The sequence below is a fragment of the Agelaius tricolor genome, unplaced genomic scaffold (assembly GCF_023055355.1).
Source record: "Agelaius tricolor isolate 1412-34295 unplaced genomic scaffold, bAgeTri1.0.p SCAF_48, whole genome shotgun sequence".
In the NCBI taxonomy this organism is placed as follows: domain Eukaryota; kingdom Metazoa; phylum Chordata; class Aves; order Passeriformes; family Icteridae; genus Agelaius; species Agelaius tricolor.
Genome location: NW_027269308.1, coordinates 448,216 through 475,823, shown reverse-complemented (window position 1 = coordinate 475,823; position 27,608 = coordinate 448,216). Strand labels below are relative to the sequence as shown.

General features: G+C 48.2%; 1 pseudogene; it reads right to left on the bottom strand.

The window, feature by feature from the left end:
* Positions 1 to 8,801: 8,801 nt before the first annotated feature.
* Positions 8,802 to 25,894, bottom strand: LOC139604241 (serine/threonine-protein kinase PAK 3-like; annotated as a pseudogene).
* Between the last annotated feature and the right edge of the window lie 1,714 nt (positions 25,895 to 27,608).

The following is a 27,608-nucleotide window of genomic DNA, read 5'->3' as shown; positions in this document are numbered from 1 at the left end:
ACCCTTGAACTGTAAAATCCTGACAGGAAACTGCAAGTGCTTGCATCTATGAGTTCACCACCCGGACTTGCATGCTTCTCCACTTACCATTCTTTCAAAAATTTTGCTTGCTGGACAAGCTGCCAGGTCTCCAGTACCAGTCCTACCTCCCTTCCAGCAGTCTGCATCTGAGCAGAGAGTTGAAAATAGATCAGGGATTACCTGTTACGCTGTAAGCATTCAAGATAGCTAAAGAACTTTGAGGAAAAAGGCCATACTGAGTGCCCAGGACAAAGAGATCTTAAGAAATTGGAAGAAGGAAGTATTGATTGAGGGTCACAGTTATGTTGAGGCTTAGCCTTTCAAAGGTTTGTTGCTTTTCTACTGAAAACTGCAGGTGAGAAAGCCTAGGCAGAGAAGGGAAGGAGAAGCTGTGTAAACAAACCCATAGCTGTGTACAAGGACAGAAGCAGATTTCTTCTTCACCAGGCTGAAGAGAGTGGTTTTATTATTTGAAAAACAAAAGCCAAACTCCCCCAAGTCAAATATATATTCTCCCACTACATTTAGACATTACAACAACAAAAAAGCACTATAAAACTACTGCAGTAAATTAGTCAGTTAGGAACAATAAACAGGGCACAGTTTAATAGTATCCATATCTATCTTTGGAAAGATGAGCAATTACAATCTGCATCCCAGCTCGTGCTCAGGATTTACTACAATCTCAAATAACAATAAAGTCAAACACAACAGATGACTGATGTTCCTACCTTCTGCTTTCCAAACAGAGTTTTAAAAGATAGTTTATTGCAAAATCAGTCTCAAGTATGTTCAAGGCCTTGGGAGCTCTCTAAGCTTATTTAACAACAGAAATAAAAACTATATCTTTATAACAAAGTTATAAAGATCACAATTTTAACATCACACATATAGAATCCATTTTAATATTTGTGTAAAGCCAAGATTATAATATTATAATTTGTATATAACAATCGATTAGTAATATTGCTGAAAGAAGGCACACTTTTCTAAATACCTACTGGCTTTGGTAACTGCTCAAGGTAATGTAGATTGGGCTGTACTACTGTTTACTCATCTTTCTGTGGCACAGAAATCTTGGATACTTTAGTGTGTACATCTGTAATTCTGACATTTTCTGAAATGAAAGCGAGAGGAGAAATGGGCTAAATTCAGATACCTGAAGTTACGTATCAACATTTGCAGACGTAAATCAAATACCCAAGGAAAGCTTTTCTATGGGAAGAATGCCAGAGCAAGTTAAAATATGTATTGATAAGAATAATCAACACAGTAGAAATGAAGAGCATCTGCACCATAGGAGAGAGGGTATAAAATCACAGTCTGCATCAAGAGAACATAATTCGTATTTCTTCACAGCCTTCTCCCTTTGCATGCCCCTCTGCAAAGTGCAAGGGGCCCCAAGGACTGAAGGAGACACAGGGAGTCAAATGGAGACACTTGCACCGATCTCACTGGGGGCTCCTGGGGAAGCACTTTCCTTGGGAATCAAGCCCCTCTCTTCCAAGGGCACCTCCCCAAATGTGTACATTTCCTGGGGAACACCATCACACCCTTAAGTGCATGGTGCAGAGGTTCACAGACATCACAACATAACCAATATGATCCAGTGAAGCTAAAGTTATTATTCCTAAAAAGACTTTTTATAATAAATCTCTACTGTCCATGTGTCTCTAGCTAATACATGATTGGTTTATCCTAGCTGTTCACACGTCTAAAACAGAATGCTGATTGGATCATCTAATTTTTCACGCATCTTGCTTTGGTTGTCTGGCCCGCCCATGGCTCACTTTCCCAAGCTCGCTGACAAACTTGCTGAGTCCTGATGACTCTTCTTCTTGTATCTTTTTCAAGAATATACCGACCCCATTTCTGAGTATGTCCATAATTCATTCTTTGTGAACGTGTCCATTGTCCATTATTACAAGCAGGCTGGATTGTGCATCGGCTGAATATGGCCCTTGTCTTGCAAAAACTCCTCCATTCTGTCTCTGAGCCAGCATTCGAGCTGGTTAAACAAAATCCTGCATCTCACGCTGTAAAGAATGTGGAATTAGAGTTGGAATGTGACCCTGAAATAGAAGCAGCTCAGAAACTAAGGTAGAAAAAAGTAATTCCAGAAGCTATTGTAGAAGGGACTTTTCTCTCAAATGATGGAGAGGCTTTTCCTGTAGTAACTAATGCTGCAAGTAGAGTTTGAGAACCTTTCACTTGGAAGATTTTAGAAAAGTTGAGAGCTGCAATTTCACAATTTGGTTGAAAATCCCAACTTGCACAGTCACTTCTGCAGTATATTTTTACATCTAACACATTAATTCCAGCTGATGTGCATACCCTAATAAGACTTATAATGCCACTCCATCAGCAGGTGATGTTCCATAAAAGCTGGGAGGAAAAGTGTGCTCAGGAAGCACCTAGAGTGCAGGGTGATCCTCTGTATGGTTTAACAGCACAGCAGTTACTTGGCAAGGGGCCCTGGGCTACTGGACTGCCCAGGCTAGGAGCATTGATCAAGTCCTGCAGATGAGCCAACAACTAACATATAATGCTATCCTTGCACTTCCAGATGGGTTACACACCATGTCTTTTACACAAATTCACCAAAGAAGAATGAAGACTTTGATAAATTTTTAGACAAATTGCATGAAGCTATCTCTAATAATTCTGATTTAAATTCAGACACAAAGATACAATTGTATGGACTTTGGGATTATTACTCCATTCAAAATAGCTTTCCCTTCAGTCACAAGAGCCTTCCATCTCTTCCAAAAATTGCCTGCTGAAACTCTTCTGCTCCCTTCCAAATCAGTTCACTGCTCCAGCATAACCCTTGAAGCACGGACAGATGACTCTTCAACTAATTATAGTAGAAAAGAAGGGTATTTATTGCAGTGCTGGATACATGTGAACATGTTTCCAAAGACACGTGCAAGGAGTTGCAGAATCCTGCTCTCTATTTCTACAGAAAAGGTTTTACATTAGGTTTCTAAGGACCCATAATACATAATTATTACCTGCCTGCTTTGTATTTTTATCAGCTGAATATCTATTACAGCTGCGCAATTGTACTCCCTTAACTGGGTTGGTGGGAGTTTGAAATGAGGGAGTGGTTGTATGGGAGGAAGAAAGCTGTCTTCCTCATGGTGAACTCTTCTCCCATGGCCAGTTGGCAAGACCTTTTGACCTGCTGGTCATGGTCCAAGCCTCTCCTAACTGTTCAATTATTCTCAAGGCAAGGTATTTCTATGGTCTCTGCTCCTTCACAATTGCTTCCTCTATCCCTGTCACTCCTAGCTTTATGTTCCTAATATATTTGGTACTCTTTAACTAAGGGGCGTGATTTCTGCTAGCTGTATTACTAACTTAGCTTCTTACCTCATTTTAAAATCTTAACTAAAATATGCAATTTTCTACTATCCCAATTCTATTCCCAGCTGGCCCCTTGACTCATCTGCACTTTTCAATTACCCTAATTACATTTTCAGCTAAGCCCTTGACTCACCTCAGGCACATCCCTGACTGCCTCTCTCCCAGCAGCTCAGAGCTGCATTGCACAGCGCTTGCTGTGCACCAGAGAGCACAAAGCAGGCTGGCCTGGGGGGCCTGAATATTTCTGCCAAACACTGTGCATCTCAGCCCTTTGCTCTGGCTCAGTGCAGAACTGCAGGATTGCAGGCGCTTCCTGCCAGAGCTGCGTGAGGCGCTGGCTCCTGCAGATGTGCCCTGCCAAGCTGTCCCTGCCTCACGCTGGCCTCGCTTCCCCTGGCACAAGTGCCGGGCCTGAAGGAGGCTGCCCTGTGCTCCAGCCTGCCGAGCAGCCCGGCTCCCTGCCCCGGTGCCCAGAGTGCTGCACACACTGCTGACCTTTGCCAGGAGTTGCAGGGCAGCCGGCAGGAGAGGAGGAATCCTCAGCCAGCCCAGCGGCCCTCGGCTGCCCTTGGCCTTTCCCTGCTCCTGGGCACACTCCGGACGGCCAATGCCTCCAGGCTGGGCTGTGCCCAGCACGGCTGCGCTTCCCCTCGGGAGCAGCCAGCTGCCACCTGGGCTCTGAGAGCGGAGGATTCGCCCGCTCCCAGGAACAGGCACCCAGGGCCCGGCTGCTGCCTCTTGCAGCTCCAAGGGCCTCCTTCCAGCCGGCCTCTGCCGGGGCTCAGGCTGCTCCGGCCTCTGCCGGGGCTCTGCTGGGGCTCCACCCCGGGCAAGGCCGGGCCCGCTCTCACCTCACAGGCGCTGACAGCTCCGCACCACAGGAGACCTTCCCGAGCACCCTCTCTGATCTTTCTGCTTTCTCACTTGAGCAAGGCTCTCCTCCCGCCAAAGACATTGCACCTAGGGATACAAATCCAAGTGGCAGTGTTATAAAATTGACTCAAAACGAGTAATTTCCAATCAAAGAATTTATTAATTATTGAAGCAGCTATACTACGTAAGCAAAGGCTCAGCGCTGGGCGACAGGGGAGTTTCCGCTCCACCTACTGCCGCCCCAACTAGTTTCTGATTCAGTCCTTTTATCCTCTCCATCCTTCAGGAGTCCATGTTATCTCGGAGTACTCTGCGCCTGTGCTGGTTGTTGCTAGAGGGTCATCCTTCTGTCTCCTGGTGGTCGGTGATAAAAGGCTGCGGAGTCCTCCTCAGCTGCGTCTTCTTCACCCTATGTCTTTATTTGGTGACTTTTCCGTGGAAAATTACCAAAATCTTATGATTAATGCAATATGTGCCCTATCAAGCAAGCAAATGTCCTGCCTTGCAAACTGTTTATCTGCCCCTGCCCCTTCCCCAGCTTTTCCCTGGTCGTTATCTCTGTGAGTTATCTGCTTGTACCATTTGTCAGCGGGAAAGGTTTCCCTGCTGGGTGTTAATCTGCCCCTACCCTTTCCCCAGCCTTTCCCTGGTCGTTATTTCTGTGAGTTATCTGTTTGTACCATTTGCTGGGTGGGACTATGTGTGGGCTCCTGCAACCCCTTCCCTGGTATCCTTGTAGCTCATATCTCATGAAGTAGTACAGAAATAGTCAGCAGACAACTCTTGTAACACATTGGTCTCTTTTTCGTGACGAACAAAATGTAATCCCTCATCTCAGGCAGGAACCCCAATGCTCTCCAGTCACAGCTGAAGGCCTGCATCTGCACAAGATGTTTGGGCTGCCTCATTCTTCCTTTGGTTTTGTCTTCAAATGCCATTGTCCTTTCTGCCTCAACTAGAAGGGTCACACATGAACCAAAATGGGCCAGTGTGCTGGCCAAGGGCAGTGTGCTCTGGAGATGATGAATGAAGAGTCTTCCCAACTTTCAAAGCACACTGCAAAAAACACCAAACACTTGTTTTAAAATTTTAAAAGTTTAATGGCAATAAAATGGTTATTAAGATAGTAATAAAAGTTAGAGTAATAAGAATTCGGACAATCAGAGTTAGAACAGTAAAGGACAATAAAAATAAAGACATACAGACAGTCCTGGTGCCTCCTGGGCAATTATGCCCGGAAAGCACGCAGGCTAACAAAGGATTAGCTCTTAAAAGCAATAGCCTGTTGCATATTCATCTATCTCATCCATGATGCATAAATTCTTTTCAAACAAAGGGTGTTCTCTGGTTATTGTCAAGTTCTCTCCCTTAATCCAGTTGGCTCCTCAAAGTCGGGAAGGAGGTGGAAGAAAGTTGGTCTTTTCCAATAAGGACGCAAGAATTCTTCTCTTGGGGCTTTAGGTGTCCTGTTGCTGTTATCTCTGGGCAAAGAATTTCTTGATTATTCCATCCCTTTCTTGAGCTAGTTAAAAAAGTATCTTACATCGCATAGCTTCTATTTTACATAATGTTATAACCTAAAACTATATTTACCACTGAAATAATTACCAATATTTTTTTATTTGGAGGTACTTAGGAATAAAAAGAGGATGTATCAGCATTGGAAGGAGGGTCAAGTCTCTAAGGAAGTATTCAAGAAGGCTGCTGGAGCATGCAGAAAAAAAAATAGGGAGGCCAAAGCTCATTTTGAACTTAGAATGGCAACTTCTGTAAAGGATAATAAAAACTGTTTTTACAAATACCTTAATGCTAGAAGGAAGGGTAAGACCAGCCTTTGTTCTTTATTGGACAAGGGAGGGAACTTAGCATCTGCAGATGAGGAGAAGGCAGAAGTGCTTAATGCCTACTTTGCCTCAGTTTTTAGTGGGAAGATGACTTGCCCTCAAGACACTGGCCCGCCTGGAATGGTTGATGGTGTCAGGGAGCAGAATGGTCCCCCCATTATCCAAGAAGAGGCAGTCAAAGAACCACTGAAATGCTTGGATGTTCATAAATCTATGGGACCAGACGGGATCCAGCCCAGGGTAATGAGAGAGCTGGCAAATGAGCTTGCCAAGCCAGTCTCCATCATTTACCAACAGTCCTGGCTCACTGGTGAGGTTCTGGATGACTGGAAGCTGCCCAGTGTGACACCCATTCACAACAAGGGTGCAAAGGAGGATCCTGGTAATTATAGACCAGTCAGCCTGACCTCAGTACCTGGCAAGATAATGGAACAGTTTATATTAAGTGCCATCACACAGAATTTACAGCATGGCCAGGGTATCAGACCCAGTCAGCATGGCTTTAGGAGGGGTAGGTGATGTTTGACCAACCTGGTCACCTTTTATGACCAGGTAACCCGCCTAGTGGATGCAGGGAAGGCAGTAGATGTTGTTTATTTGGATTTCAGCAAGGCCTTTGGCACTGTCTCCCACAGCACACTCCTAGACAAGCTGGCAGCCCGTGGCTTGGACAGGAGCACTCTTTGCTGGGTTAGGAACTGGCTGGATGGCCGAGCCCAGAGAGTGGTGGTGAATGGTGCTGCATCCAGCTGGCGGCCAGGCACCAGTGGTGTCCCTCAGGGCTCTGTGCTGGGGCCAGTTCTGTTTAATATTTTTATTGATGACATGGATGAGGGCTTAGAGTCATTCATTAGCAAATTTGCAGATGACCCTAAGCTGGGAGCATGTGTCGATCTGTCAGAGGGACGGAGGGCTTTGCAGAGGGACTTGGAATGGTTGGATGGATGGGCAGAATCCAATGGGATGAAGTTAATTAGTCCAAGTGCCGAGTCCTGCACTTTGGCCACAATAACCCCCTGCAACGTTATAGGCTGGGGATGGTGTGGCTGGACAGTGCTCAGGAGGAAAGGGACCTGGGCGTGCTGGTTGACAGTCGGCTGAACATGAGCCAGCAGTGTGCCCAGGTGGCCAAGAAGGCCAATGGCATCCTGGCTAGTATCAGGAATAGTGTGGCCAGCAGGAGCAGGGAGGTCATTCTTCCCCTGTACTCAGCACTGGTGAGGCCACACCTTGAGTATTGCGTCCAGTTCTGGGCCCCTCAGTTTAGGAGGGACGTTGAGATGCTTGAGCGTGTCCAAAGAAGAGCAACGAGGCTGCTGAGGGGCTTGGAACACAAGCCGTATGAAGAACGACTGAGGGAGCTGGGGTTGTTCAGCCTGGAGAAAAGGAGACTCAGAGGTGACCTTATCACTCTCTTCAGCGTCCTGAAGGGTGACTGTGGTGAGCTGGGGCTCGGTCTCTTTCTCTGGGCAACAACAGACAGAACAAGAGGACACAGTCTCAAGCTGCGCCAAGGGAGATACAGGCTAGAATTAAGGAGGAAGTTTTTCACAGAAAGAGTGATCAAATACTGGAATCATCTACCCAGGGAGGTGGTGGAGTCACCATCCCTCGATGTGTTTAAAAAAAGACTGGATGTGGACTTGGTGCCATGATCTAGTTGAGGTGTTAGAACATGGGTTGGACTCAATGATTTTGAAGGTCTCTTCCAACCTAGAAATTCTGTGATTCTGTGAATATAGCTGGACGGGACGTACATGAGCTTGTCTGGCCTTTGCTGCTTGACCAAATAGCAGCAACTGTGGAATTTTACCCCAGAGACACTTTTGGCTGGCTGGATGCTGCAGCTGGGCGCTTGGAGGCAAGTCCAGGCATGCAGGAGTTCAGGTTTACCTTTGGTGGAGAAGCTTTAAGGCGAGGTGAAGGAAAGGAGTTGGTTCTGATGGAGGGTTTCGATCCAGAGCTTTATTCCTGGCCCACAGGCCTCTGAATCCATCAACGGCTCCAGGAGAACTCCCAACCGCATGGTTTGCTCGCCCTTTTAGCCGGGGGAGAGGGCGAGGGAAGGAACACGGGGGACCACCAGCCAGGTACGGGGCGGGGAAGTCTCAAGGGACTGAGGACACCTGGATGGCCCAATGTCCTTCCAGGAGGGGAGGGCATCTTTTGAATTCTGCCAATCACTCGCCGCCCTTCTGGAATGCCAGGATTGACAGACAGCGCTCAGCAGGGGTCAGGGTGTGGAAAGGAGGGATGATTGACACACCTGGCAGGGAATTATCAGGGAGGAACCTGGGGTATCTGAGGCAAACCATGACATCACACCGCAACATACCACACTACTGAAAAAAATACAGTACTACTAACTAAGACAACATAACACATATAGTATATTAATTTATATATATATATATATATGTTCATTTTAATATCTGTGAAGAGCCTATCATGTAATATGTACTTTTCATAACACCAAAGAAGCCATTTGCACCTTTAATAGACAGCTGAACACTCAGAAGGAAATGCTCAGCTTGTTCACAGGGTGAGAAAGAAAGGATTCTTCCAGATGAGTTAAAGTTTCAGAAACTTTATTTCTTTACAATCCTACTCTATAATCCTGTGGGGTGGTATTTGCAGAAAAATGGACAGGCACTAAATGAACCAGCCTAACCTCTGGAGCTAACTAAACTAACTAACCTTCTAGAACTAGGTCAGGTTTTTAATAAAGCTGCATTCAACTTTGTGGATAAAAAGGTGAAGCAGAAGAGTTGCTGACAGACAAAGGGGTAGCAACCCAAATAAAATGACCCTTACAGCATCTACCAATTAGATTAAGAAAAAGATGCGTGCTTGCCTCAGGACAAAATAGAGCTACCAGTCAAGAGATGCTGGACAAAGTGCAGCAACCAACCAAACAATGCATGTCTTTAGAAACCTATAGGATAGGAACTAATTATAAACTATGTTTAGAAGCACAATAAACGGCTTGTCCTTGATTCACGTTGAATTGTGCAGAGTCTTTTGTCTTTTCTCCATATACTCCTACTCTAAATCCTACTCTACAGTCCTACTCTAAATCCTACTCTAAGATGGCTATGGAGAAAATGGTCCTGATATGATTATAGCACTGTTTGCTTCTCCATCCTCCTCTTCATTGAGATGATGAGTGGTCTCAGGGTGGATGCAGCCTCGGCTGATGTTACAAATGGATGCTGTTCACAAAAAAACCCCAAAAACCAAAAACAAATACAAAAACAAAAACAAAAAAAAGAAAACAAACAAATTAAAAAACAAAACAAACCAAAACAAACAAACAAACAAAAAAAAACCAACAAAAAGACAAAGAACAGTGAAGAGTGAACCATTACTTTCCAAGCTCAGTGCTTCACAGGCTCAATTGGGATTGCTCTGGGTCCTAAAAAGACCCAGAAAGAGGAGCAATGGCACCATCTGCTACCCAGCAGTCATGTGCAGGACCCTGCCATCACAGGCAAACCTGGCCCAGAATCCCACTCATCCATTTATTCAGGTTTCTTTATCTTGTTGGGATCTTTGCCCTGCCAGTGCTCTAGAAATGGTGCTTTCTGTCCCTGGGTTATCTTCCTTTCAGGAAACTCCAATGACTCACATAGGTCCCTGTCTTTGAAAGACAGGCACTGTGCTAATTCCCACAGGGACAGAAAGCAATGTCTGTCTTTCCATGCCCTGCCCCTCGTGTGCTGGATGGCACCTTCCTTCCCAGCAGGGCCAGCCCAGTGGCACTGGGTCCTGCAGTTCCCTCTCTGCCACACAACCTGGCAGTAACCCTGGCGCAGTTCCCGTCTGCTTGAGCGTGCCAGGCAGCAGATGGGGCTGGGACAAGTCCCTCCCAGCTGTCCCTGTTTGCGTGCCAGAAACCTCCAAGGCTGGGCTGGGGGGCACAAACCAGGGCCCCTCAGAGGCTCACAGTGAGCCCCCACAGCCCCTCCTGCCACAGCCAAATCTCTGACTGCTCAGCTGGGACTGGCTTCCTTGGGTTCCTCCACCACCATTTCATGTCTCTGTACCCTGCATTGCTCTGCTTCAATTCTTTTGCCATTGGATAAAACTGAACACTCCACCAAATTAGAAAAGAGGGCAACAGAAACAGTCAGAGGACAGAGCACCTCTCTGCTCAGGAAATGCGGAGAAGAGGTGGAGTTATTCAGTTTTGTGAAGAATAGGCCCCAGGGAGACTTTATTGCCACTTTCCAAGACTTCAGAGTAGCTTTGAAGAAAGTGGGGGACATCTTTAACAGGGTCGGTTACAATAGGATATGGACAAATATTTTTAAACACAAAGGGCATCTAATCAGAGTAGGTCTAAGGAAGAACTTGTTTACTCGGAGCATGGTGCCACCCTGGCACAGCTTGCCCCAAGAGCTTGTAGGTGCCCCATCCCTGCAACCATTCCAGCTCCGGTGGCAAAGGGCTCTGAGCAACCTGATCTCTTTAAAGATGTCCCTGCTCATTGCAGGACACTTGCACCACAGGACCTTTACAGGGCCCTGCCAGCCCAGCCCAGTCTAGGATTCCTCACTGTTTTCATTTGAAGAGCACCAAGAGTGGAGGTGAGGAGGAAGGGGGCTCATCTGATGCCTTGGACTTGAGTGGAGGAGGAGCCCATCCCTCAGACCCTGTTTCACCTGCAGCCCCTTCACATTTTACCTGCAGGAGCTCCTTGGCAGACCAGCGCTGCGCCTCGTCTCTCTGCAGGCAGCAGCTCAGGAAGTCACGCAGGCAAGATGAGAATAGGTTGGGCTGCTGCAGCTTTTGTCTTCCTCCTGTGGCTATCAGGAGTTGAGGCTGGGGAAAAAGGAGACACCAGGCTATACCTGCTTCTTTCCTATCTGTAACTGCTCTCCTGGGTCCCATTGATTAAGCTCCACTCTGCAGTGGCAGTTTCTGCCCTGGCAGAGACCCAGAGATGACTTTCCTTTACCAACCAAAAACCCAAACTCCGATGCAGCCACAGCTTTTCCAACATCCCACAGATCTTGCCTTGGCAGCTGATTTCATTGACTGACCTAGTTAGTGGGAACTACATCACCACAAGCACATTTCCTTCCCTGAAGATTCATACCAGCTTGAGAGGCTTTTTGGAAGAAGGACTTTGCTATACTAACTCTACTATATCCAAGGGTTAGTACATGGAAAAGTATCTCTGCAGTGCTTCTTGGTCCCTTAAGAGCAGCTGCCATAAAACAAAACTAATCAAGCTTTTTGCTTTGTTCTTGAAAACAATGGGAATTGGAAGGAAAGAAAGGAAATCCACCAGGTGCTCCTCAGGTAAGGAAACAAACATTTGGAATCTCATCTTCAACACAGACACATTAAGATGCATGCACAAATGTACTGGGATGAAAACGCCTGCTTGGACACACAGGAGCCACCTGCAGCTCTGTCTCTCAGCAGCCTGAAAATTTCTGCTTTCCTTACATGGAAAAGAAAAACTTTTCATGGTCAAATCAGAAGGAGAGGTTCCATCCCTACGGTCACCCTCTACTCATTTGGCTACTCAAGTCAATGCATTAATGGTAGGCCCATCCCAGAAAGTGCCAGGAAACAAATGGGAGGTTTTGGCAGGCTCTCCACATCACCAGGCTCTGGCTTGGTGACGTGCAGAATATGGCTTGGGCTAGGAGAGAAACACGATCACTGAGTGTTTCAGCAGCACTGCACAAGAAGCAGAAGAGACTCTGTGGCCTTTACACCCTCATGCCCCAGTTTGAAGCATGTTTCCCAGTGAGAAGAAACTGCACAGTGGGGTAAGTTCCTCTCTAAAAACCGGTGCCTTAGCAACTTTCTTGTGTTTGGGCTTCTTTTCTTCATTTCTGGAAATGTAACACCAGTTCTGAGAGGCTTGCCTTGTGGTTTTAGGGGCATCTTCACAGACAGACAAGTGGGAACAACTTGAAACCCAAAGCAAATGTTGCCTGAGAAGAGCTGGGGAGTGTTTGCCTGTGGTGAGGCTTGAGCTGTCTGGCAATCCCTTTCCATGATGTGCAGAAACATCCAGCTGCTCCCCAGAGCTCAGTCCCTCTGGGCACGCCGGCCTCTGGAAACACCTGACGATCCCAGCCTTTCTCCTGCTCAAGAGCATCTAACCTAAGCTGAGCTCCAGTTTCTTCATCAAGGCCAAGGATGCTCACTTCCATGCAGCTGACAGTGTCCATGGAGCTCAGCAGGTCTTTCTGATACTCCTCAGGCCAAGGAATTACAGTGTAGATTGGCAAGACATTGGCTGATCGTTATCCAGTGTGGTTTGTGTGGAACCAAGCTCTAACATGCTGACAAGTCAGAGGGACAGAGCTCATTCTGCTTTTGCAAGATGGTATTTAGAAACATAGGACACCAACTTGGAACTATCAAGTTCCAAGTTCCAAGTTCCAAACCTCAACTTGCAGAATCCATCTCAAATAGACAAAAATATGAATGGCAAGAGGCCTTGGAGTCTCCATAAAAATGCCCACCACTGTAACGATAACTCTGTGCTTGTGGCACTGAAATAGATGGTGACCAAAGAGACTTTGCTATTATCCTCTTTAACCCAAAGGAGAATTTCAAATCCAGAAATGGCAATGCACTCCCCTTGTGTACAAATAATTTTTGCGGCTTTCTTTCCTTTTCCCACATCACCAGAGGTGACAAAGAGGGTTTTATCCTGACTCTCAGCTGAGCTCAGCCACTGGCCATGGTGGGGAGCTGGAGTCCTCCCTGTCATTAGAACTGTGCAGGCCAGGGATGGCCCTGCTCCTGTGGTAAAGAAACACAGCACCGGTGTCAACTGCCCACGTTGGATCCCAGCCCAGGCACCTGCCTGCAAGCTCATCAACTTGTTAAAGTACCAAGAAACAGCCAAGGGTTTGGCAAACAATTCTAACTGCAGTCGGAGAAAAACACATCCTAAACTTATCCAGGCCACCCACACACATGACTGAACCATGTACAGATGACTTGAAAGCCTGAAAGTTTCGAAGACCCACAGCATTTGGAAAAGATGCTACAGAATGGAAGAGAAGAGCTGTGTTTCAAAAATGAGAAAGCAAGCAGAACTGCTTGGGCATTGCTTTGGTAGTAGGTTTTTTCTCTTTTTCTTTTTTGTTTACTTTTCTTTTTCCTTTTTTTCTTATGTTTTCTATAAAATTGAAACTGGGAAGGTCTAACCTCCATTTCTCAGGATATTTATCACATGTCTACCCTCTCCACTGAAAAATTCTTGTCCTTCAGAAACAGAGTTCCAACATTGTTCAAAAAACAAGTGAGAAATGTCAGGCATGGCTGGAGGCCAAAATGGCAGGTTTCTGAACTGGTTAGGTTTCTGAACTGCCACTTCCCTTTCTGATACAACCAAAGCTACAGCAGATGCTGATGTGTTGCAGGGGCATTTTTAGAAGGAGACCTTGGTGGAAGTGGTTCCAGCAGATGGCAATGGGATTTTGTCCAATGGCACACAGAACATGGGACAGGTGAGAAAGACAGTGGGATCGGTGAGTATTTGCACCTTACCAAGACAGGAGTTGCATTCCAGTGAGGAACTTCTCGTTCCACCATTTCGATGCCCACGATTCCCAAAGACCATATGTCCACTTTGGGGCCATATGGTTGACCTGTCACCACTTCAGGCGCCAGCCACCCAGGAGTGCTGGCCACGCAGCTCCGTCTGCCCTGCTCAGGGGTGAGCTGAGCAAAGAGGCCAAAGTCAGCTGTGGAGAAAACAACAAACCATGAAAGCCAGCTCCAATTAGGAAACCAAGCAAAAGAATTCCCCACTCTCAGGCTAAGAATGTGCTGTTGAATCTCCTGGAGAACTGTGCACGCTCGATTTCCTTGGGGCTTTAGCCAAGGGAGTATGAAATTGGCCGTTTCCAAAAAAACCCAGGTTTCTTAAGGCTGCTCACAGCAGTGGACTTTATGCCCCTGAAGCTTTAGATTGTAGCTCCCTCTGTCTGGAAGGGACACACACAGAGCAACGCCACTCTTGACTGCTTGTGGTTCCTTATACCTCTGTGCACGTTGCAACTGTGCCTTCAGCTCGCAGCAGGGGTCCCTGCACTGCCACCAGCACCATTTCTGGGGAGCTGGCAGTCACTCCAAGCAGCCCCACACCCACATCCCTGGAACGCTGCACCTGACCAAGAATATACTGACCCAGCTTGACAGAGCCGTCGGTTTTGAGAAGGATGTTGCAGCTCTTCACATCTTGGTGGATGACGCGGTTTGAGTGCAGAAAATGCAGTCCTTGCAGGCACTGAGCGAGAAAACAGAAACAGGAGGGCAAAAATGAGTGATGTGATTTCATCACACAAGAAAGGAAACAAAGAATCTAAAAGATTCCCTCTCCAGGGGAATGGGGAGTAATGGCAGAACAGTAATGGCCACTGAGAGGAAGAGCTTGCTGCTCCAACACTTGCAGAGCAGGACCTTTCTAAGGAAAGGCACGTCAGCTTTTGAAAGAGCAACAGCACCTGCTGTTGTAGGCTGTGCCCTGCAAACCAGCCAGGATGACTCCTGCTGCAGTGGACGTGCTTTTTCCATGCAGAGGACAAAGGAGGGGTTTTGAAAGGAAAAGTCCCTCCCCTTTGGTGTGAAGCGGATCACTTTTGGGTGGGAGGCAGCATGACAAAGATTTTCTTGCTGGCCTCAGCACAGGCTTGGAAGTATCCCACCAGTCACTTTCCGGGAGCAAAGAGCATTTTGGCTGCACTACTATCCTTTTCAGCGGAGGACTGTGAGACATGAGTCTTTTTTCTTTGCTGATCATTTCAAATCCTGCCACCAGCACCTTTGCTTTTACAGGCAAGGAATGCAGTGAAGACAGACTCCAGGCAAACATTTAGAGAGGCAAGGTGGAGAACAGCAAATACAAATACAAGAGACAGAGCGAGAATACAACAGCAGGAGATAAGAGTACTGGCACTGAGTACAGGGAGTGCAGGGGCACTGGCAGGCCTTTCACTTGAGATGCTTTTACTTGCCCATAGAATAGCAGCAACACAGAAACAAAGCTTGGCACAGGAAATCACTCCAGCTCTGAGCCCCTGTTTCCCAGACAATCCTGCCCAAGCCCTTGGAAACACGGATGGGATTGCTGACCTCCCGACTGATGGCTGCCATCTCATCTTCAGACAGGTAGGTCTTGCTGATGACATTGCTCAGAGTGCCTCCATCCATGTACTCCATAACCAGCCAGAGCTCCTCACCCACAAGGTAGCTGAAAGAAGGAAACAAGGGCGTGGAGATGAATGTACATGGCTAGGTTGCTGTGTGGAAAAGACGGGTTGATTCTTCTTTTCAGGTCCCTTTGAGACAAAGACAAAATAAAGGAATAGACATTCCCTCTTGGCTGTGCTTTGTTTGCCATCCGTGCAGTCTCAAGGAGAAAGGCACAGCTGTGAAAAAGGAGATGTCTTAGATGGGCAGCAAGCAAAATGTGCAGTTTAGTAACAGCCCAGATAAAAAACCTGTCACGCATGGTGTTTCTGGAAAAAAGCACCTAGTCTTCCTGGCATGCATAGCAATGGAAAACAGTGGCAACAATCCAAGGGAAATCCTTGTTAGTTTACCTGGACCTAAGAAGACACTTGAAAAAAATCAAGCTCCAAAACAAAGTGGTGGCTGTGAATATAGAGATCATTGATTTAGTAAGACACGACTCATCCGGGTTTTTGAACAATTTTCCAATACCATGTGCCAGCGAAGACTCATGCAGACAAAATGCAATCTCTTCCCATCCACTGGAGATGAAAAGAGCAGTTATAATTAGCCAATAATTACAGCTCTATTTTCTGCCAGTGACCAAAGTGGGATTTTACCTTGCATGTTTGCAATATGTGAACAAACATTCATGGGACAAAAGCACAACTCACCTGTCTAAACAATTGACCAGGTTGGGATTCCTATTCACCTTCATGACCATGAGTTCATTGACTTTTAGTTCCTTCTTCCTCAGTCCTTGAAGATGTATTTTCTTTATGGCCACCTAAAATGACATTGAAAATCAGTAACTTGAGAGGTTGGTGGCACGAGACCACAAGACACATGGAGCGAGTGATTTTGCAATGACACAGCTGAGCTGTGCCAAACTGCCTTGTGATTAGGCACTGCAGTAATTAGGAACTGACGTTCCAACAGCCCATTTCTCTGCTCCCTTGGGAGCCACTTACAGGACACGTGGGGCCACTGACATTTTGCCTTGACCACTTGGTAACAGCAGTGTCTCAGTTATCACCCACAAAGCTCTGACCACACTCTCTGCTGCTTTGTTTGCGACTCAGAAGAAGCAATCCATGCCTTAAAACTCTGTGGATACATCTTGGGCTATGGGCAGGGCTTAGGGCTTTCAGGGACGCCTTGCAGATCTCTCCCTGTGTGCAGTTCCCAAGTGCAGCAGGTGGCTAAGGAACCACCAGTAACTTTCAGATGTATTTGCTGGCAGCCAGAAATGAGAATTCAGGACTCTGAAGCTGTAGCCCCAAAGAGCAGTGAGGTGCTCGAAGGCACCACCTTTGTTTCAGCAATGGAGAGCGAGTGAGCGCGTCCTTCTCTGAAAGGAACCGCTGCCCTCCGTGCCTTCCTTCCGGCAGCTGAGGAGGACAAAGTCCCAAATGCATTTTGCGGGCTGGCACCAGTCTGTGCTTCTTGTGCCTTTTCAGCACAGCTCTGCCCAAAGCTCCAGCCACAGCTCACACCAGAAGGGAAAGCCCTCGAGTGCAGCAGAGTCTGCAGGTGCTGTTGACATTTACCTCTCCTCCTGTGGCAGTGTCGAGTGCTTTACAAACATCTCCAAAAGTCCTAGAAACAAAACAGAAGCAGAGAAAGGAGAAGCCATTTAGATCTTGCAGTGAAAGCCAGCCCACGCAGGAGATCTGTGCTGTAAATGCCTAAGACCTGCAGGACACTGGAAGCATGGAGATGTCTTTGACAATGCCTTCTGAGCACACTTAGAAATTCTGATCAGCACTGACAATCTAAGCCCAGTGCCTGAACACATTTGCAGCTTGTCTGACTTCACACTTGATACCTATTCCACCAGCAAAACACCTGATGCATAGTTTGGTAAAATTAACATTGCTTGGACTCACCCACTGCCAATATTTTCCAGTTCAATGTATTTTATAATAGGATTTTCCATCTTCGCCATTCTCCCTAAGGGAAACAAAATGCAAGATGTTCACTTTAAAGCAGAGATCCCAGCTTCTAGGAGATACAAAAGGCAGCCCCACTGTCTGGGGCTCTGAACCCTCCCTTTGTGGACAGCTGGCTAACAACAACAGGAACAGGAACTGGAACAACAAGAAAAGAACAGCAGGTCCACAGCACAAGTGGCTGGCACAGAGACTGATTTCTAGCATCCTTTGAAGTGAGAGACCTCTTGACAGCAGACACACAGGGAAGCACAGGGAGATACATTCAGAGACTGAGACCAGAAGAGAACACCTACCAAGGCAAGTAAGTTTGTCATCTAGAAACATTAAGGAGAGCTGGAACTAACAGTGCCTTTGTTTTCTTGGGAATAAACACTGTGAGATTTAGAAAAGGTTTCCTACTTGCTAAGATTAAATGCACCTGGACATCTAGAATCAATTCCTCTGAACAGATGTCAAGTTCAGAACAGGAGGAATTATTGCCAAGTGTTCCCATCTTTTCCAGCTTGCAGCAGTTTGCCAGAAGAATGCCTCTGCGTTTGTAAACCAGAGCAGCTCATGCTAGAAGCAATCCTGACGGGGCTTTCAGCATCAGGGCCCTCACCCTTTATGAGCAGGCTGAGCTCAAAGACGCCCTTGCCCGTGCCCCGCGTGAAGAACCACGCCGCTTCTCTCCACCCCGACAGCGCGGATCAGTCGCTCCCATTGCACTCGCCCTCTCGGCACCGCACACGTCCCCATCCTCCCAACTCGGCACGGCGGGCATGGGCACAGAGGACAGCAGTGCTCCTCAGGCGCCCTGTGACACAGAGAGCTGCCCAGAGGAGATGCTGACCCTCTTGTGAGTCCGGGCCGTGCGACGCAGCAGCCGGCCCAGAGAAGGGGCTGCTGCCTCAGGCAGCTCCGCGCTGCAGCAGCCGGGCAGCAGCGGGACCCTCCCAGCTAAGGAAGGCTCCAGCCTCTGCACTCCCACCAGCCCTCAGGGGCAGGGCAGCGACCACAACAGGGCTGGCAAAGCCCAAGCATGAGCACTGACAGGCACTGACTGGAAGAAGCCAGAGTGAGCCTGAGCCCTGTACAAGCTGTTGCCCCCATTCAGGACACAGCAGGATGGGCTTTGAGATCAGCCACACCGAGGCGCAGATCAGTGCCCTTTTTGTCCCAACAGGTGATGGTAGACACAGAATCCACTGGGCTCTCTTCTCAACCCTACCAGATCTTCTCTGAGAGCACAGCACTGGCAGCTGTTAAGGGCAAGAAGCAGATTCATTGGGTTGTGCTGCAGAATCACAAAGGGCTTGATGTGTTCTCCTAGAGACTGATCTCAGCAGAGCTTCTGCCAGTGGCTAGGACTCAAGCAGTCACAGCCTTCTGCTGATCCAGGAACAATCCCTGCTTCTGCTTTTGGCAGAGAGGGAAGCCCAGGCAAACTCCAGCCAGTCTAAGCTGCCCTCAGAGGCAGCAGGAACACCCAGAGCTCTCTCTTGCTGCCTCGGAGCAACGCCAGCACTTCTGTGACACTAAACCGAGGAGAACCCTTTGGTACAGCTATGCTGACACGTGCACACAATACACTGTCCCTCAGATAACAAAGATACCAGATGCACTCAGTTGCTCCAGGGAGTCACCCGCCATCTCCTGTTGCTGAGCAGCAGCTGGGTCAGCACGGGAGGTGAACCAAGTGCTCAGGCTCCACTTCTTCAGCTGGAGAGCAAAGGCTCCTTGGGACAGCACTGCTGCTTCTGCAGCAGCTTCAGTGTCAGAGTCGGTGTAGATCTGAGACAAGAAATGAGTTTATGTCAGGAAGGTGTGGCAGAGATTGCCCTGAAATGCAAGAGAGATTGCCATTTGAAATGCAAGCCCTTAGGAAGCTGCTGTCAGCCACATGCAGAGCTCTTCAACTGGATTGCTTTGGATGTCCACTTGTGAAACCAAATGGTCAAAACCAAAGGCTGGTTTTACTCGAGGTCATAGCCAGTTTCTTGTTCTAAAGGATGACTGCAGCAACGACCGCTCCACTTCCTCCCAAAGACTCCTTTCCCCCTCCTAGGTCTGCAGATACATTTGCAGCTCCTCATTCTAATGTTCTACCTCCTGCCATGAAATTCTCTTTTTCTGCACCTTCCTCGGGACGTGCTCATCCTGCAGCATCTCTGGAGGGTTCAGTTCCTGGGCCTCATGCCAGCCTCGGGGCTCTTGGTTGCCCGTCATTTGCTGGAACTCTCTGCAGGCTGCCAGGTAGGATGGCAACACTTCCACCTCAAGTCAAACAGAACAAAGCAGTCAGAGACTACAGCTTGTCCCTGTCAGCCAGGAGTCATCGACTGGGAAGAAAGTAAAGAAAAGGACAGGAGCAGATTCACAAGGGATACAGACAGCTTGTAGCTCGTATTCCAGATCTATGTGAGTGACCATGTTCACCTGCAAAAACACCTCAAGAAACAAGGTCACCTGGAAGAAGCCAGCAGGAGCTCATTCGGATGAGTGCTGGCTAAATGGCCAAGGGAGTAATGCCACTGTCTAGAGCATCAGCTGAGATTCAGCAGACCAGGAAGTGCCCTTCAGAGCAGCTCTGACAGAGGCCTCATCAGGATGGCCTCAGAGGCATCACCCACCCCCTGCTGCTCTGCACTGGAAAGGCAAGGAGGGCAGAAACCACCCCTTGGGTGACTGCAGTGGCTATTGCTGTTTCACTCACTTGCTTTTCTAGAGCCTTTTGTTCCTGAAGGAGGCGATTAATTTTCTCTTTGATGATTTTAATTTTTTCGTCTAGCCTCTTCTTCCTTGCCTTGATCCTAGCCTCAGTTTCCTGCAGCTGTGCCTGCACCTGTTCATCAATTTTCTGTAAACAACAACGGAAAGGACTCTCTTTCATGCGTGGAGTGGCTGCCATTCCTTCATTCACCTGTTTTTGTTGATTGCCCCTCTGCATAGGGAGATTCTTCTCCTCTTGGATGTCTTCATTCCTCCTCTTTGCTGCCATGATGTCACTCTGAGCTTCAGGCAGCTCTGCTTGTGGCTGTGCCTTGATGTTCTGTACACACAAAAGCAGAGCAAGTGACTGAGAGCTGCCATCAAGATCAGCTTTTCCCTCTTTTAGCCTCAAAATCACATTTATTCAGCCCCTTCTTTCTGCTTCCCTCCCCAGCTCTGCTTCCACTGTAACCATCCTGTCCCGGTGCTGGTCTCTGCAGATTCCAAGGCTCTGTCCTTTCAGTGCCTGTGGGACTTCCTGGCCTCCTCAGTCCCAGGAGCTCTGGTTTATGCCCCTCTTCCTGCCCTTCCCTCTGTCCCCTGGCCAGTCAGGCTTACCTGGCCATTCTCCTGTGGCTCTTCCACCTGCTGCCTGAGCTGCTCTTCCTGCTCTCGGGCAGGGAACAGCTCTCCCTGAATCTGGCATGGCATCTCAGATAAGGCAGTCTGCTCCTGCTCTTTCTCTAGAAGCACCTGCACAGAAAGCAAGACAAGATGGGTTTCACCTTCCCGTACGACCTTTGTGGGCCAAGACTCAAAGACTGCTGGGCTCACACGCTCCCAAAGCACTGTGCTGCTGCTCTGCTGGGTCCTTCTCTGCCCGTGGGGAGGCACAGATTCCAAAGTGACCCTGGCCCTACAATCAGGGGCCATCTGGGGCTGAAGCTCCAACAGCCTCTCAGGCAGCTGACAGGGAAGGTGTGGCATTTCTCAAGGGTCTGGTGAGGGCCTCCCTCTGCTTCTGCCATGTCCTCTTTGTCTTTCAGTGGTGACTGACACCCCGCCCTGTCCCACAGCTCCATCCTGGCCCTGCAGGTGGCTTCCTGGGTGAGCTCACTCCTTGTGAGAGACACTTCTGGAGTTCACATTCCCTTCAGGCCTGCACCAGCATTCCTCCTTCCTGACATCTACACTCTTGTTAGAAAATGGGGTCATTCAGGAGATAAGCATGCATGCAAAGATCTCTGATGGAAGTCAGAGAACCTCTATGGCCATCTGAGTAAATGGAGGAGGACCAAGGTGTTTCTTCTCCCTCTTTTGTCAACTGAGAATTCTGACCAGCAGTAACAGAGTTTCTCATAAGGCCCCATTAACAAATGCACTTACACAGCCCTGGGGATGCCAGCGAAGGAAACCATGTGTCATGTAATGCATGTATGGGCAAAGTCACCAGACCCCAACTACAGCATGGGATAGTTCCACTCCCTTAGGACATGCAAAAATTTAAAGGATAAAAAGAAGGCTTCAGGTCAGAAAAGGCTGGAGTAGGAAAACATGAGGGGAAAAAACAACCATCTCTGGAGGGGGAAACATCTCTGCCTGCTCAGGATCAGTCAATGGAACTTGTCTCTACTCCTCTCCTGAAGGGATGCCTTTAGGTGAGCTTTGCATCTTCCACTGCTTTGGAGCAGAGCCAGGAAGATTCAAATAGATAGATAGACAGACAGATCTCACTTTTATAATCTCTCTTTACTGTACTGTGGTATTTACATTCTTTGAACACAGAGAGATATAATTCTCTCTCCTAGGTTTTTTTTAAGGGGAGGTAGTGAGAAACTTAGAGAAGAAGAGAAAACAATTATTATCTCTACTTGCTGTTCTTGTTGTTTAGTACATGTAGAATGTGTTCTAGTGATTGTTTACTGAAAGTGATTTGTTAATTGGATTTTAGTGATAGCTGTTTAGCTTGATTAGCCAATTAGATAAAAGCTGTGTCATGACTGTCTGGAGACAGTCACAAGTTTTTCTTTAGTAGCTTTTTAGTATAGTATCTCTTTAGTATAGTTTTAATATAGTACTAGTGTGATATAACATAGCTTAAGAAAGCATTTGTTTAACCTTCTAAATCATAGAGTCAAAGCACATTATTCACCACGTGGGGGTCCCCCTGAATCAATACTGTCCTTTCTGTCGCTACACACATCAACACTCGGTAGCAGTGCCCCGATCTGCAGCCATCCTGAACTTGCTCTCCTGTTGCTTCAGTAACCCACACTCTTGGGGAATCTGGAGCGTGTGGGTCCTTATGGAATGCAATCAGACCCAGAGCGTTGCACTGGGAACTGCACTCTTTGTGCATCTGTGCTCGGGCAAGTTCTTCTCTTGGACTCGAGCACACTGATGGTGCTAAAGTGGCTGGAATCAGAAATGCAGCCCAGCCCCTCCCAGCTCCTCTAATCTCTGAGCACCAGCTGGAATGCAAGGGCATTGATTTCCTGCTCAATTCCCAAATACAACACACACTGATTCCCTGGGCTGCCAAAAGACACGGGAGCCGTTAACCTGAAAGTGATGTGTTTCTGACAGTGCTGGAAAAGGGCAGGAAAGATTGAGCAAAAGCTCCCTTGCTCCCTGGAGAAGGAGAAATTACACAAGGCTTCTCCTTCTAGCAAACAAACAAACAAATAAACAAACAAAATATGAAAGTGTTACCTACTCCAGTGTCTAAAGCACTTGGATGCAGTGAAGGGATGTTTGGCAGGGAAACAGCCCTTGTGCTGAGCATTGGATCTCTGGATCTAAGGCAGGGATCTATGGAAGTCTGCCTGAAGGTCCCTCATGAGCCCCCATTGTCCAGGCTAAAGCTCCCTCAGCACCTCCTCGCTGGCCTTGTGCTGCACCCCCTTGCCCAGCTCCCCTGTCCTTCTGTGCACGCGCTGCAGCCCCTCAAGGACTTTCTGCTTCCCAGGGCCCACAGCTGCACCCAGCACTGCAGCGGTGGCCGCAGCGCTGCCCAGCACAGGCCACGCTCGCTGCCCTGCTCCTGCTGCCCCCCTGCTGCTGACACGGCCACCGTGCCCTGGCCCTTCTTGGCCCCCTGGCCACACGCTGCCTCATCTTCAGCGGCTCAAGGCCGCCAGCCCTGCGTCCTTTTGGCCCACGCAGCTCCCCAGCCACAAAGGTGCCCATTTCACTTCAGATACAGCAGGCATCATTGCAAGGTGTACATCCTGGTTTTAGCATTACAAGACAGCAGTCAAGGACTTGCAGCTTTGCTCCCACTCCAGGCTCCAATGCAGTTTTCAAAGCAAACTACACAATAGAAGGTATCAACAGACACATGCAATGTCTGGTTTTTGCCTCAGAAGAAGGGTTCAGAACTACTCACTTTGTTTCTTTTGCCACACTAGACAAGAATGCCCCCCCCAGCTTCATGGACAACACAGTCATCTCCTTGCAGCTTATCAAAGACCAAGAAACAGGCAGACTCAGAGCACCTATCTGCTCTGCTACTGGCTGCTCTGCCTGAAGAGGCAGAAGAGCAACCTGACAACAAAGGCACCAAAATCCCTGACTTCAAGCAGCAGCTCTACATCCCCAGCGTGTCTCTGAAATAGTCCCAAGTAAGCACACCCAAGAAGTTTGTGGGGACAAAGCACCACAAAGAGCTTGTGTGGTCAGATCAGCATTTTTTTGTGCCTGCAGCTACTTGGCCAGTCTGTGCAGGGGGACAGGTCCCTCCACGCCACAGTGTCCCCTGTGTATCTGACAAGGCTGAGCACAGTGTCTTTGACATGCTCCCTGCTCTGGGATCAGGCAGCATTCATGCTCCAGGCTGGCCCCTGTCCAAATGCCAGGAAGCTGCTGCCTAAGCATGACAGATCAAAGCCCATTGTCCAGCTGTCACAGGCTGGGGGCAATCACCAGGTCCTGGCAGGACTCCAGCACTCAGCATCCTCAGCCAGCCACAGCAAGTGCCGGCTGGTCAGAAACTTGCAGCTCTGCCTTGCACCAAAGACAGCAGCACACACAACTGGCACTTACTGGCTCAGAATGGTCAGGCTGTGGTGTGACCACAGCTGGAGGCTGGCGCTCATCCACCTCATTTGCCTCCTCTTTGGCCTCCTTTCCATGAGCAGAGGGAGCCAGAGGAGAGACTGCTGTTGGTTCTGTGATCTGTGGACAAACAGCAGTGTGAGGGACAGAAAGTTACCTATAATTTATAACCTTATTTCTATTCAGCACTTTATTCTATTCAGCTCTATTTCTACAACCAGCTGTACTAAGGACAAATCAGAAACTTTGAGAACAATGGGATTCTAAGTCACTGTGACTGAATTTAAATGGGCTAATTCAACAGAATTGCTAATAGTTCTGAATTAGACATTATGCCCTGGCTACTATCAAGAAGCAACATTCTCTCTGCAAAATGAGCTTTTCATTCCTTGAAAGTTCTGAAATGGAAAATCAGGAAAAAGCCAGCAATGCCTTTGTTATTGCTGCTGCAGACATGGAAATGGATTTTCTTTCAGCCTACCCAGCTGGCCCTCTACACTCTGCGGCCACAGGCCAAGCTCACAGCTTGCTCTACAATTCTTAAGCACCAGGAACATGAAATGTTCCTTTCTCACTCACCTCAGGATCAGCACCTCTGAATACACGGATCATGTGATCTGGAGTGGGCAAGGGAAAATGAACAAGGGCTGTGAGAAAACTGCCTGGGCTGCTGAATCCCACAGAAGAGAAGAAGTCAACCCAAACAGAGAGTATTTTTCTTTATCAACATCCCTCCACGTGACATACTTCTTTCACACAGCCAGCAAGAGATCAGGACAATAATCTTGGTTGTGCCTACACTTCGGCCTGTTTAGCCAGTAAATGAATACAAACGTGATCAAGAAAACGCAAATTGTTCTTCAACACTCCATGCTTCTGTTCTGTTCAACAGATAAAGCAGCTCTTGTTCTCTTGTCTTTCAGGTACTTTTTTAAAAAACAGAAGTTGCATGCACTAATTCCCATTAAGTTGCTGAAAACAGTCACCCAGAAAAGCTTCCCCAAAATGCCCCTGAGCTGTGGCAGTTCTACTGTGAAACAGCACAGCAGCAGCTCCAGGGCTCAGGAGCAGACACTCATGGCTTTAGAGTTTGCACTTCACTGCAAAGGGAATCACTATTTTAGCACTCAGTCAAGGGTCAAAATAGACAGTCAAATCCTTTCATTACAAAATTTAGAATAAAAGAAGCTGTCCCTCAGTTCTGGGGAGAACTACAAAGTCTTTAGAAGGCCTTCTGAGAAGGCCTCCCAGTCTGCATTTTGGAAGTTGTCCTGCTTGATCCAGCAAACTGAGGAAATGACAGACTCTGCTGCCACAGACTCTCCCTGGAGGGAACGGAAGCCCTGCAGGTTCCCTTGCAAATGCTGCCCCTGTGGCTACAGGCACCCCCTTTTTAGCTGAACGCCCTGACAGGAGCTTTACCAAACCACTGGCATCCTAATGCTCTTTCTCTTTCAAAATCAACCCAGTCACTAAGAAAGAGCAGGAAGACATGCAAAAGCCAGGTTAGCTTACACCCTAACCTAAATAGAGTTGAAACCTCTACTTACTTGCCAGGCTAGTCATGAAATAGGCGGAATAAACAGTGCCATACATGGTGCAAACTGCAGCAGCGAGTTGCTCAATCATTGTAGCACTGTTGTTCAAGTTTACCCCAACACTACAAAAGCCAAGACTCCTGTCAGTGTGCAGCTACACACTGACAAAGGCCACAATCAGGAGGATGCTCCTGATCTCAGCAAGCCCTAGGGCTGCTCTGGCACTGAGGCCTTCCGTGCAACAAGGCAACCTTCTGATGTCACCACGACGATGTGGCAACCATGCCCTGATATCACAAAGCAAAGTATGACAAAGCAAAGCATCACAAAGCATGTTAGTCTGTGAATTTATGCAAAGCAGTAACCAACCTCCCCTACAGCAAACACAAAATGGCCTCGGAAGTTCTCCTCTGACACAAAGCAGCACAAACTCCCCCCGTGGGCCAAACCCTGTTGTTCAAGGGATCCAAGAGGAACTCCAAGAGTGCCCCAAGCACCTACAGCCTGTACCCCAAGTGAGCATTCAGATGGGACCCAAGCAAAGGAAACCAGACCAAGAAAATGGCCCAAAGCATTGTACAGAACCAGGAGAGAAAGCACTATTGGCGTAGCAGCTGAAGTAATTCCTAACCAATCACCCCATATATCTGCATGTTTATTGGATGTTCCCAGGGCTGCTGTGTATGTACATCTCTTCCCCTGCTCTGCCTTTCTTCCCCTTTGGCAGCAGTGGAACTGGCAGCATCTGCCCGCCAGCAGCAGCTGCTCCAAGCTGGGAACACGGCTGGCGGTGCTGATTTCCAGAGGCTCCTGTGTCCCAGGGAAGCCAAGGCAGGAGCAGTTGAACGGCGCTGGCGCTGCTGCTGCTCTGTGCCAGAGAGCCCCGGCTGGGCAGGGCACGGTGCCCACTGCGCTGCGGGCTCCTTCTCCTGCCAGAGCTGGGCACACCTGGCAGCAAGGCATGGCAACCTTTGGGCAAACCAAGGGGTTTCTGGGGCTGCACTGCTCTGCACACACCCAGCTCACCTGCAGCACAGAACCTTGGTCCCCCAAAAGGTAAACAAGATGGAAACAGCTGGAAAAGATCTCATTTCAACCATTCTTTATGCTTCAATAGAAATGACCAAAATGAAAGTTACCGAGCAGAGCCTGATCCACACTGCCAGCTCAGTGTGAGAAAAGAGGCATTACTTTATTTCAGTGCTGGGTGCGTGGGGAATCACTTCCCTGAAACATGCACACCCACGTGTGTGTATCCATGGAACTAAGACATTCCTTTCATTACTTTTATTCATTACTTTGCTCAAACTCACAGGCTAAACATTCTCACAAAGTATTTGACATGTTTAAATCACTTCCCCAAAATTACTGACATTTAGAGTAGGGGTCTCTTGAGGGTCTCTGCTGGTCATGTGGTGAACATCCCATCCCTCAAATTCTCCTTCCATGGTTAAGAGCCTTCTTCTCCTTGAATGCATTGCAGCTACCTCCTCAGTAGGCCCACTGTCTTTATTCTCAAGGCTAAGATATCCACTTGCACACATTAACCACTGGTGTGAGGGAAGGTATGACTCAGCACCGCCTGTTAAAGCTTAACAAATTCACAATTTGTTGCAGGTAAACACTTCCCCAACGTCTCTCCTTCCTTCTCTGGGAATCAAACACAAGCATTTTGTGAGCACTGAGCCCAAGGCCGCCTCCAACCCTCCTGTCACCCACCAGCCCTTCTCTCTTCACAAACAGCAGGTCCAGCAGTGCCTTCCCTCACTGGCTCAGTCACCAGCTGTGTCACAAGTTCTCTGTCACACACTCCAGGAACATCCTGGGCTGTTTGCTCTCCGCTGCACTCTGTTGCCAGCAGACATCCCCACCCTGTTCCATAGCCCTTGCAGAACCCTGCACCTGCTATCCCCGGGCACCTGGGAAGGGGAGGCAGTCACGGAAGAGATGCACCAGCTGCACCGGGCAGGAACCAAAACCCTCTCGCGGCACAGCTGCTGGCCTGTGTCTGGCACAGCTCCGGCTGCCCCACTCCTCATGGGCTTTTG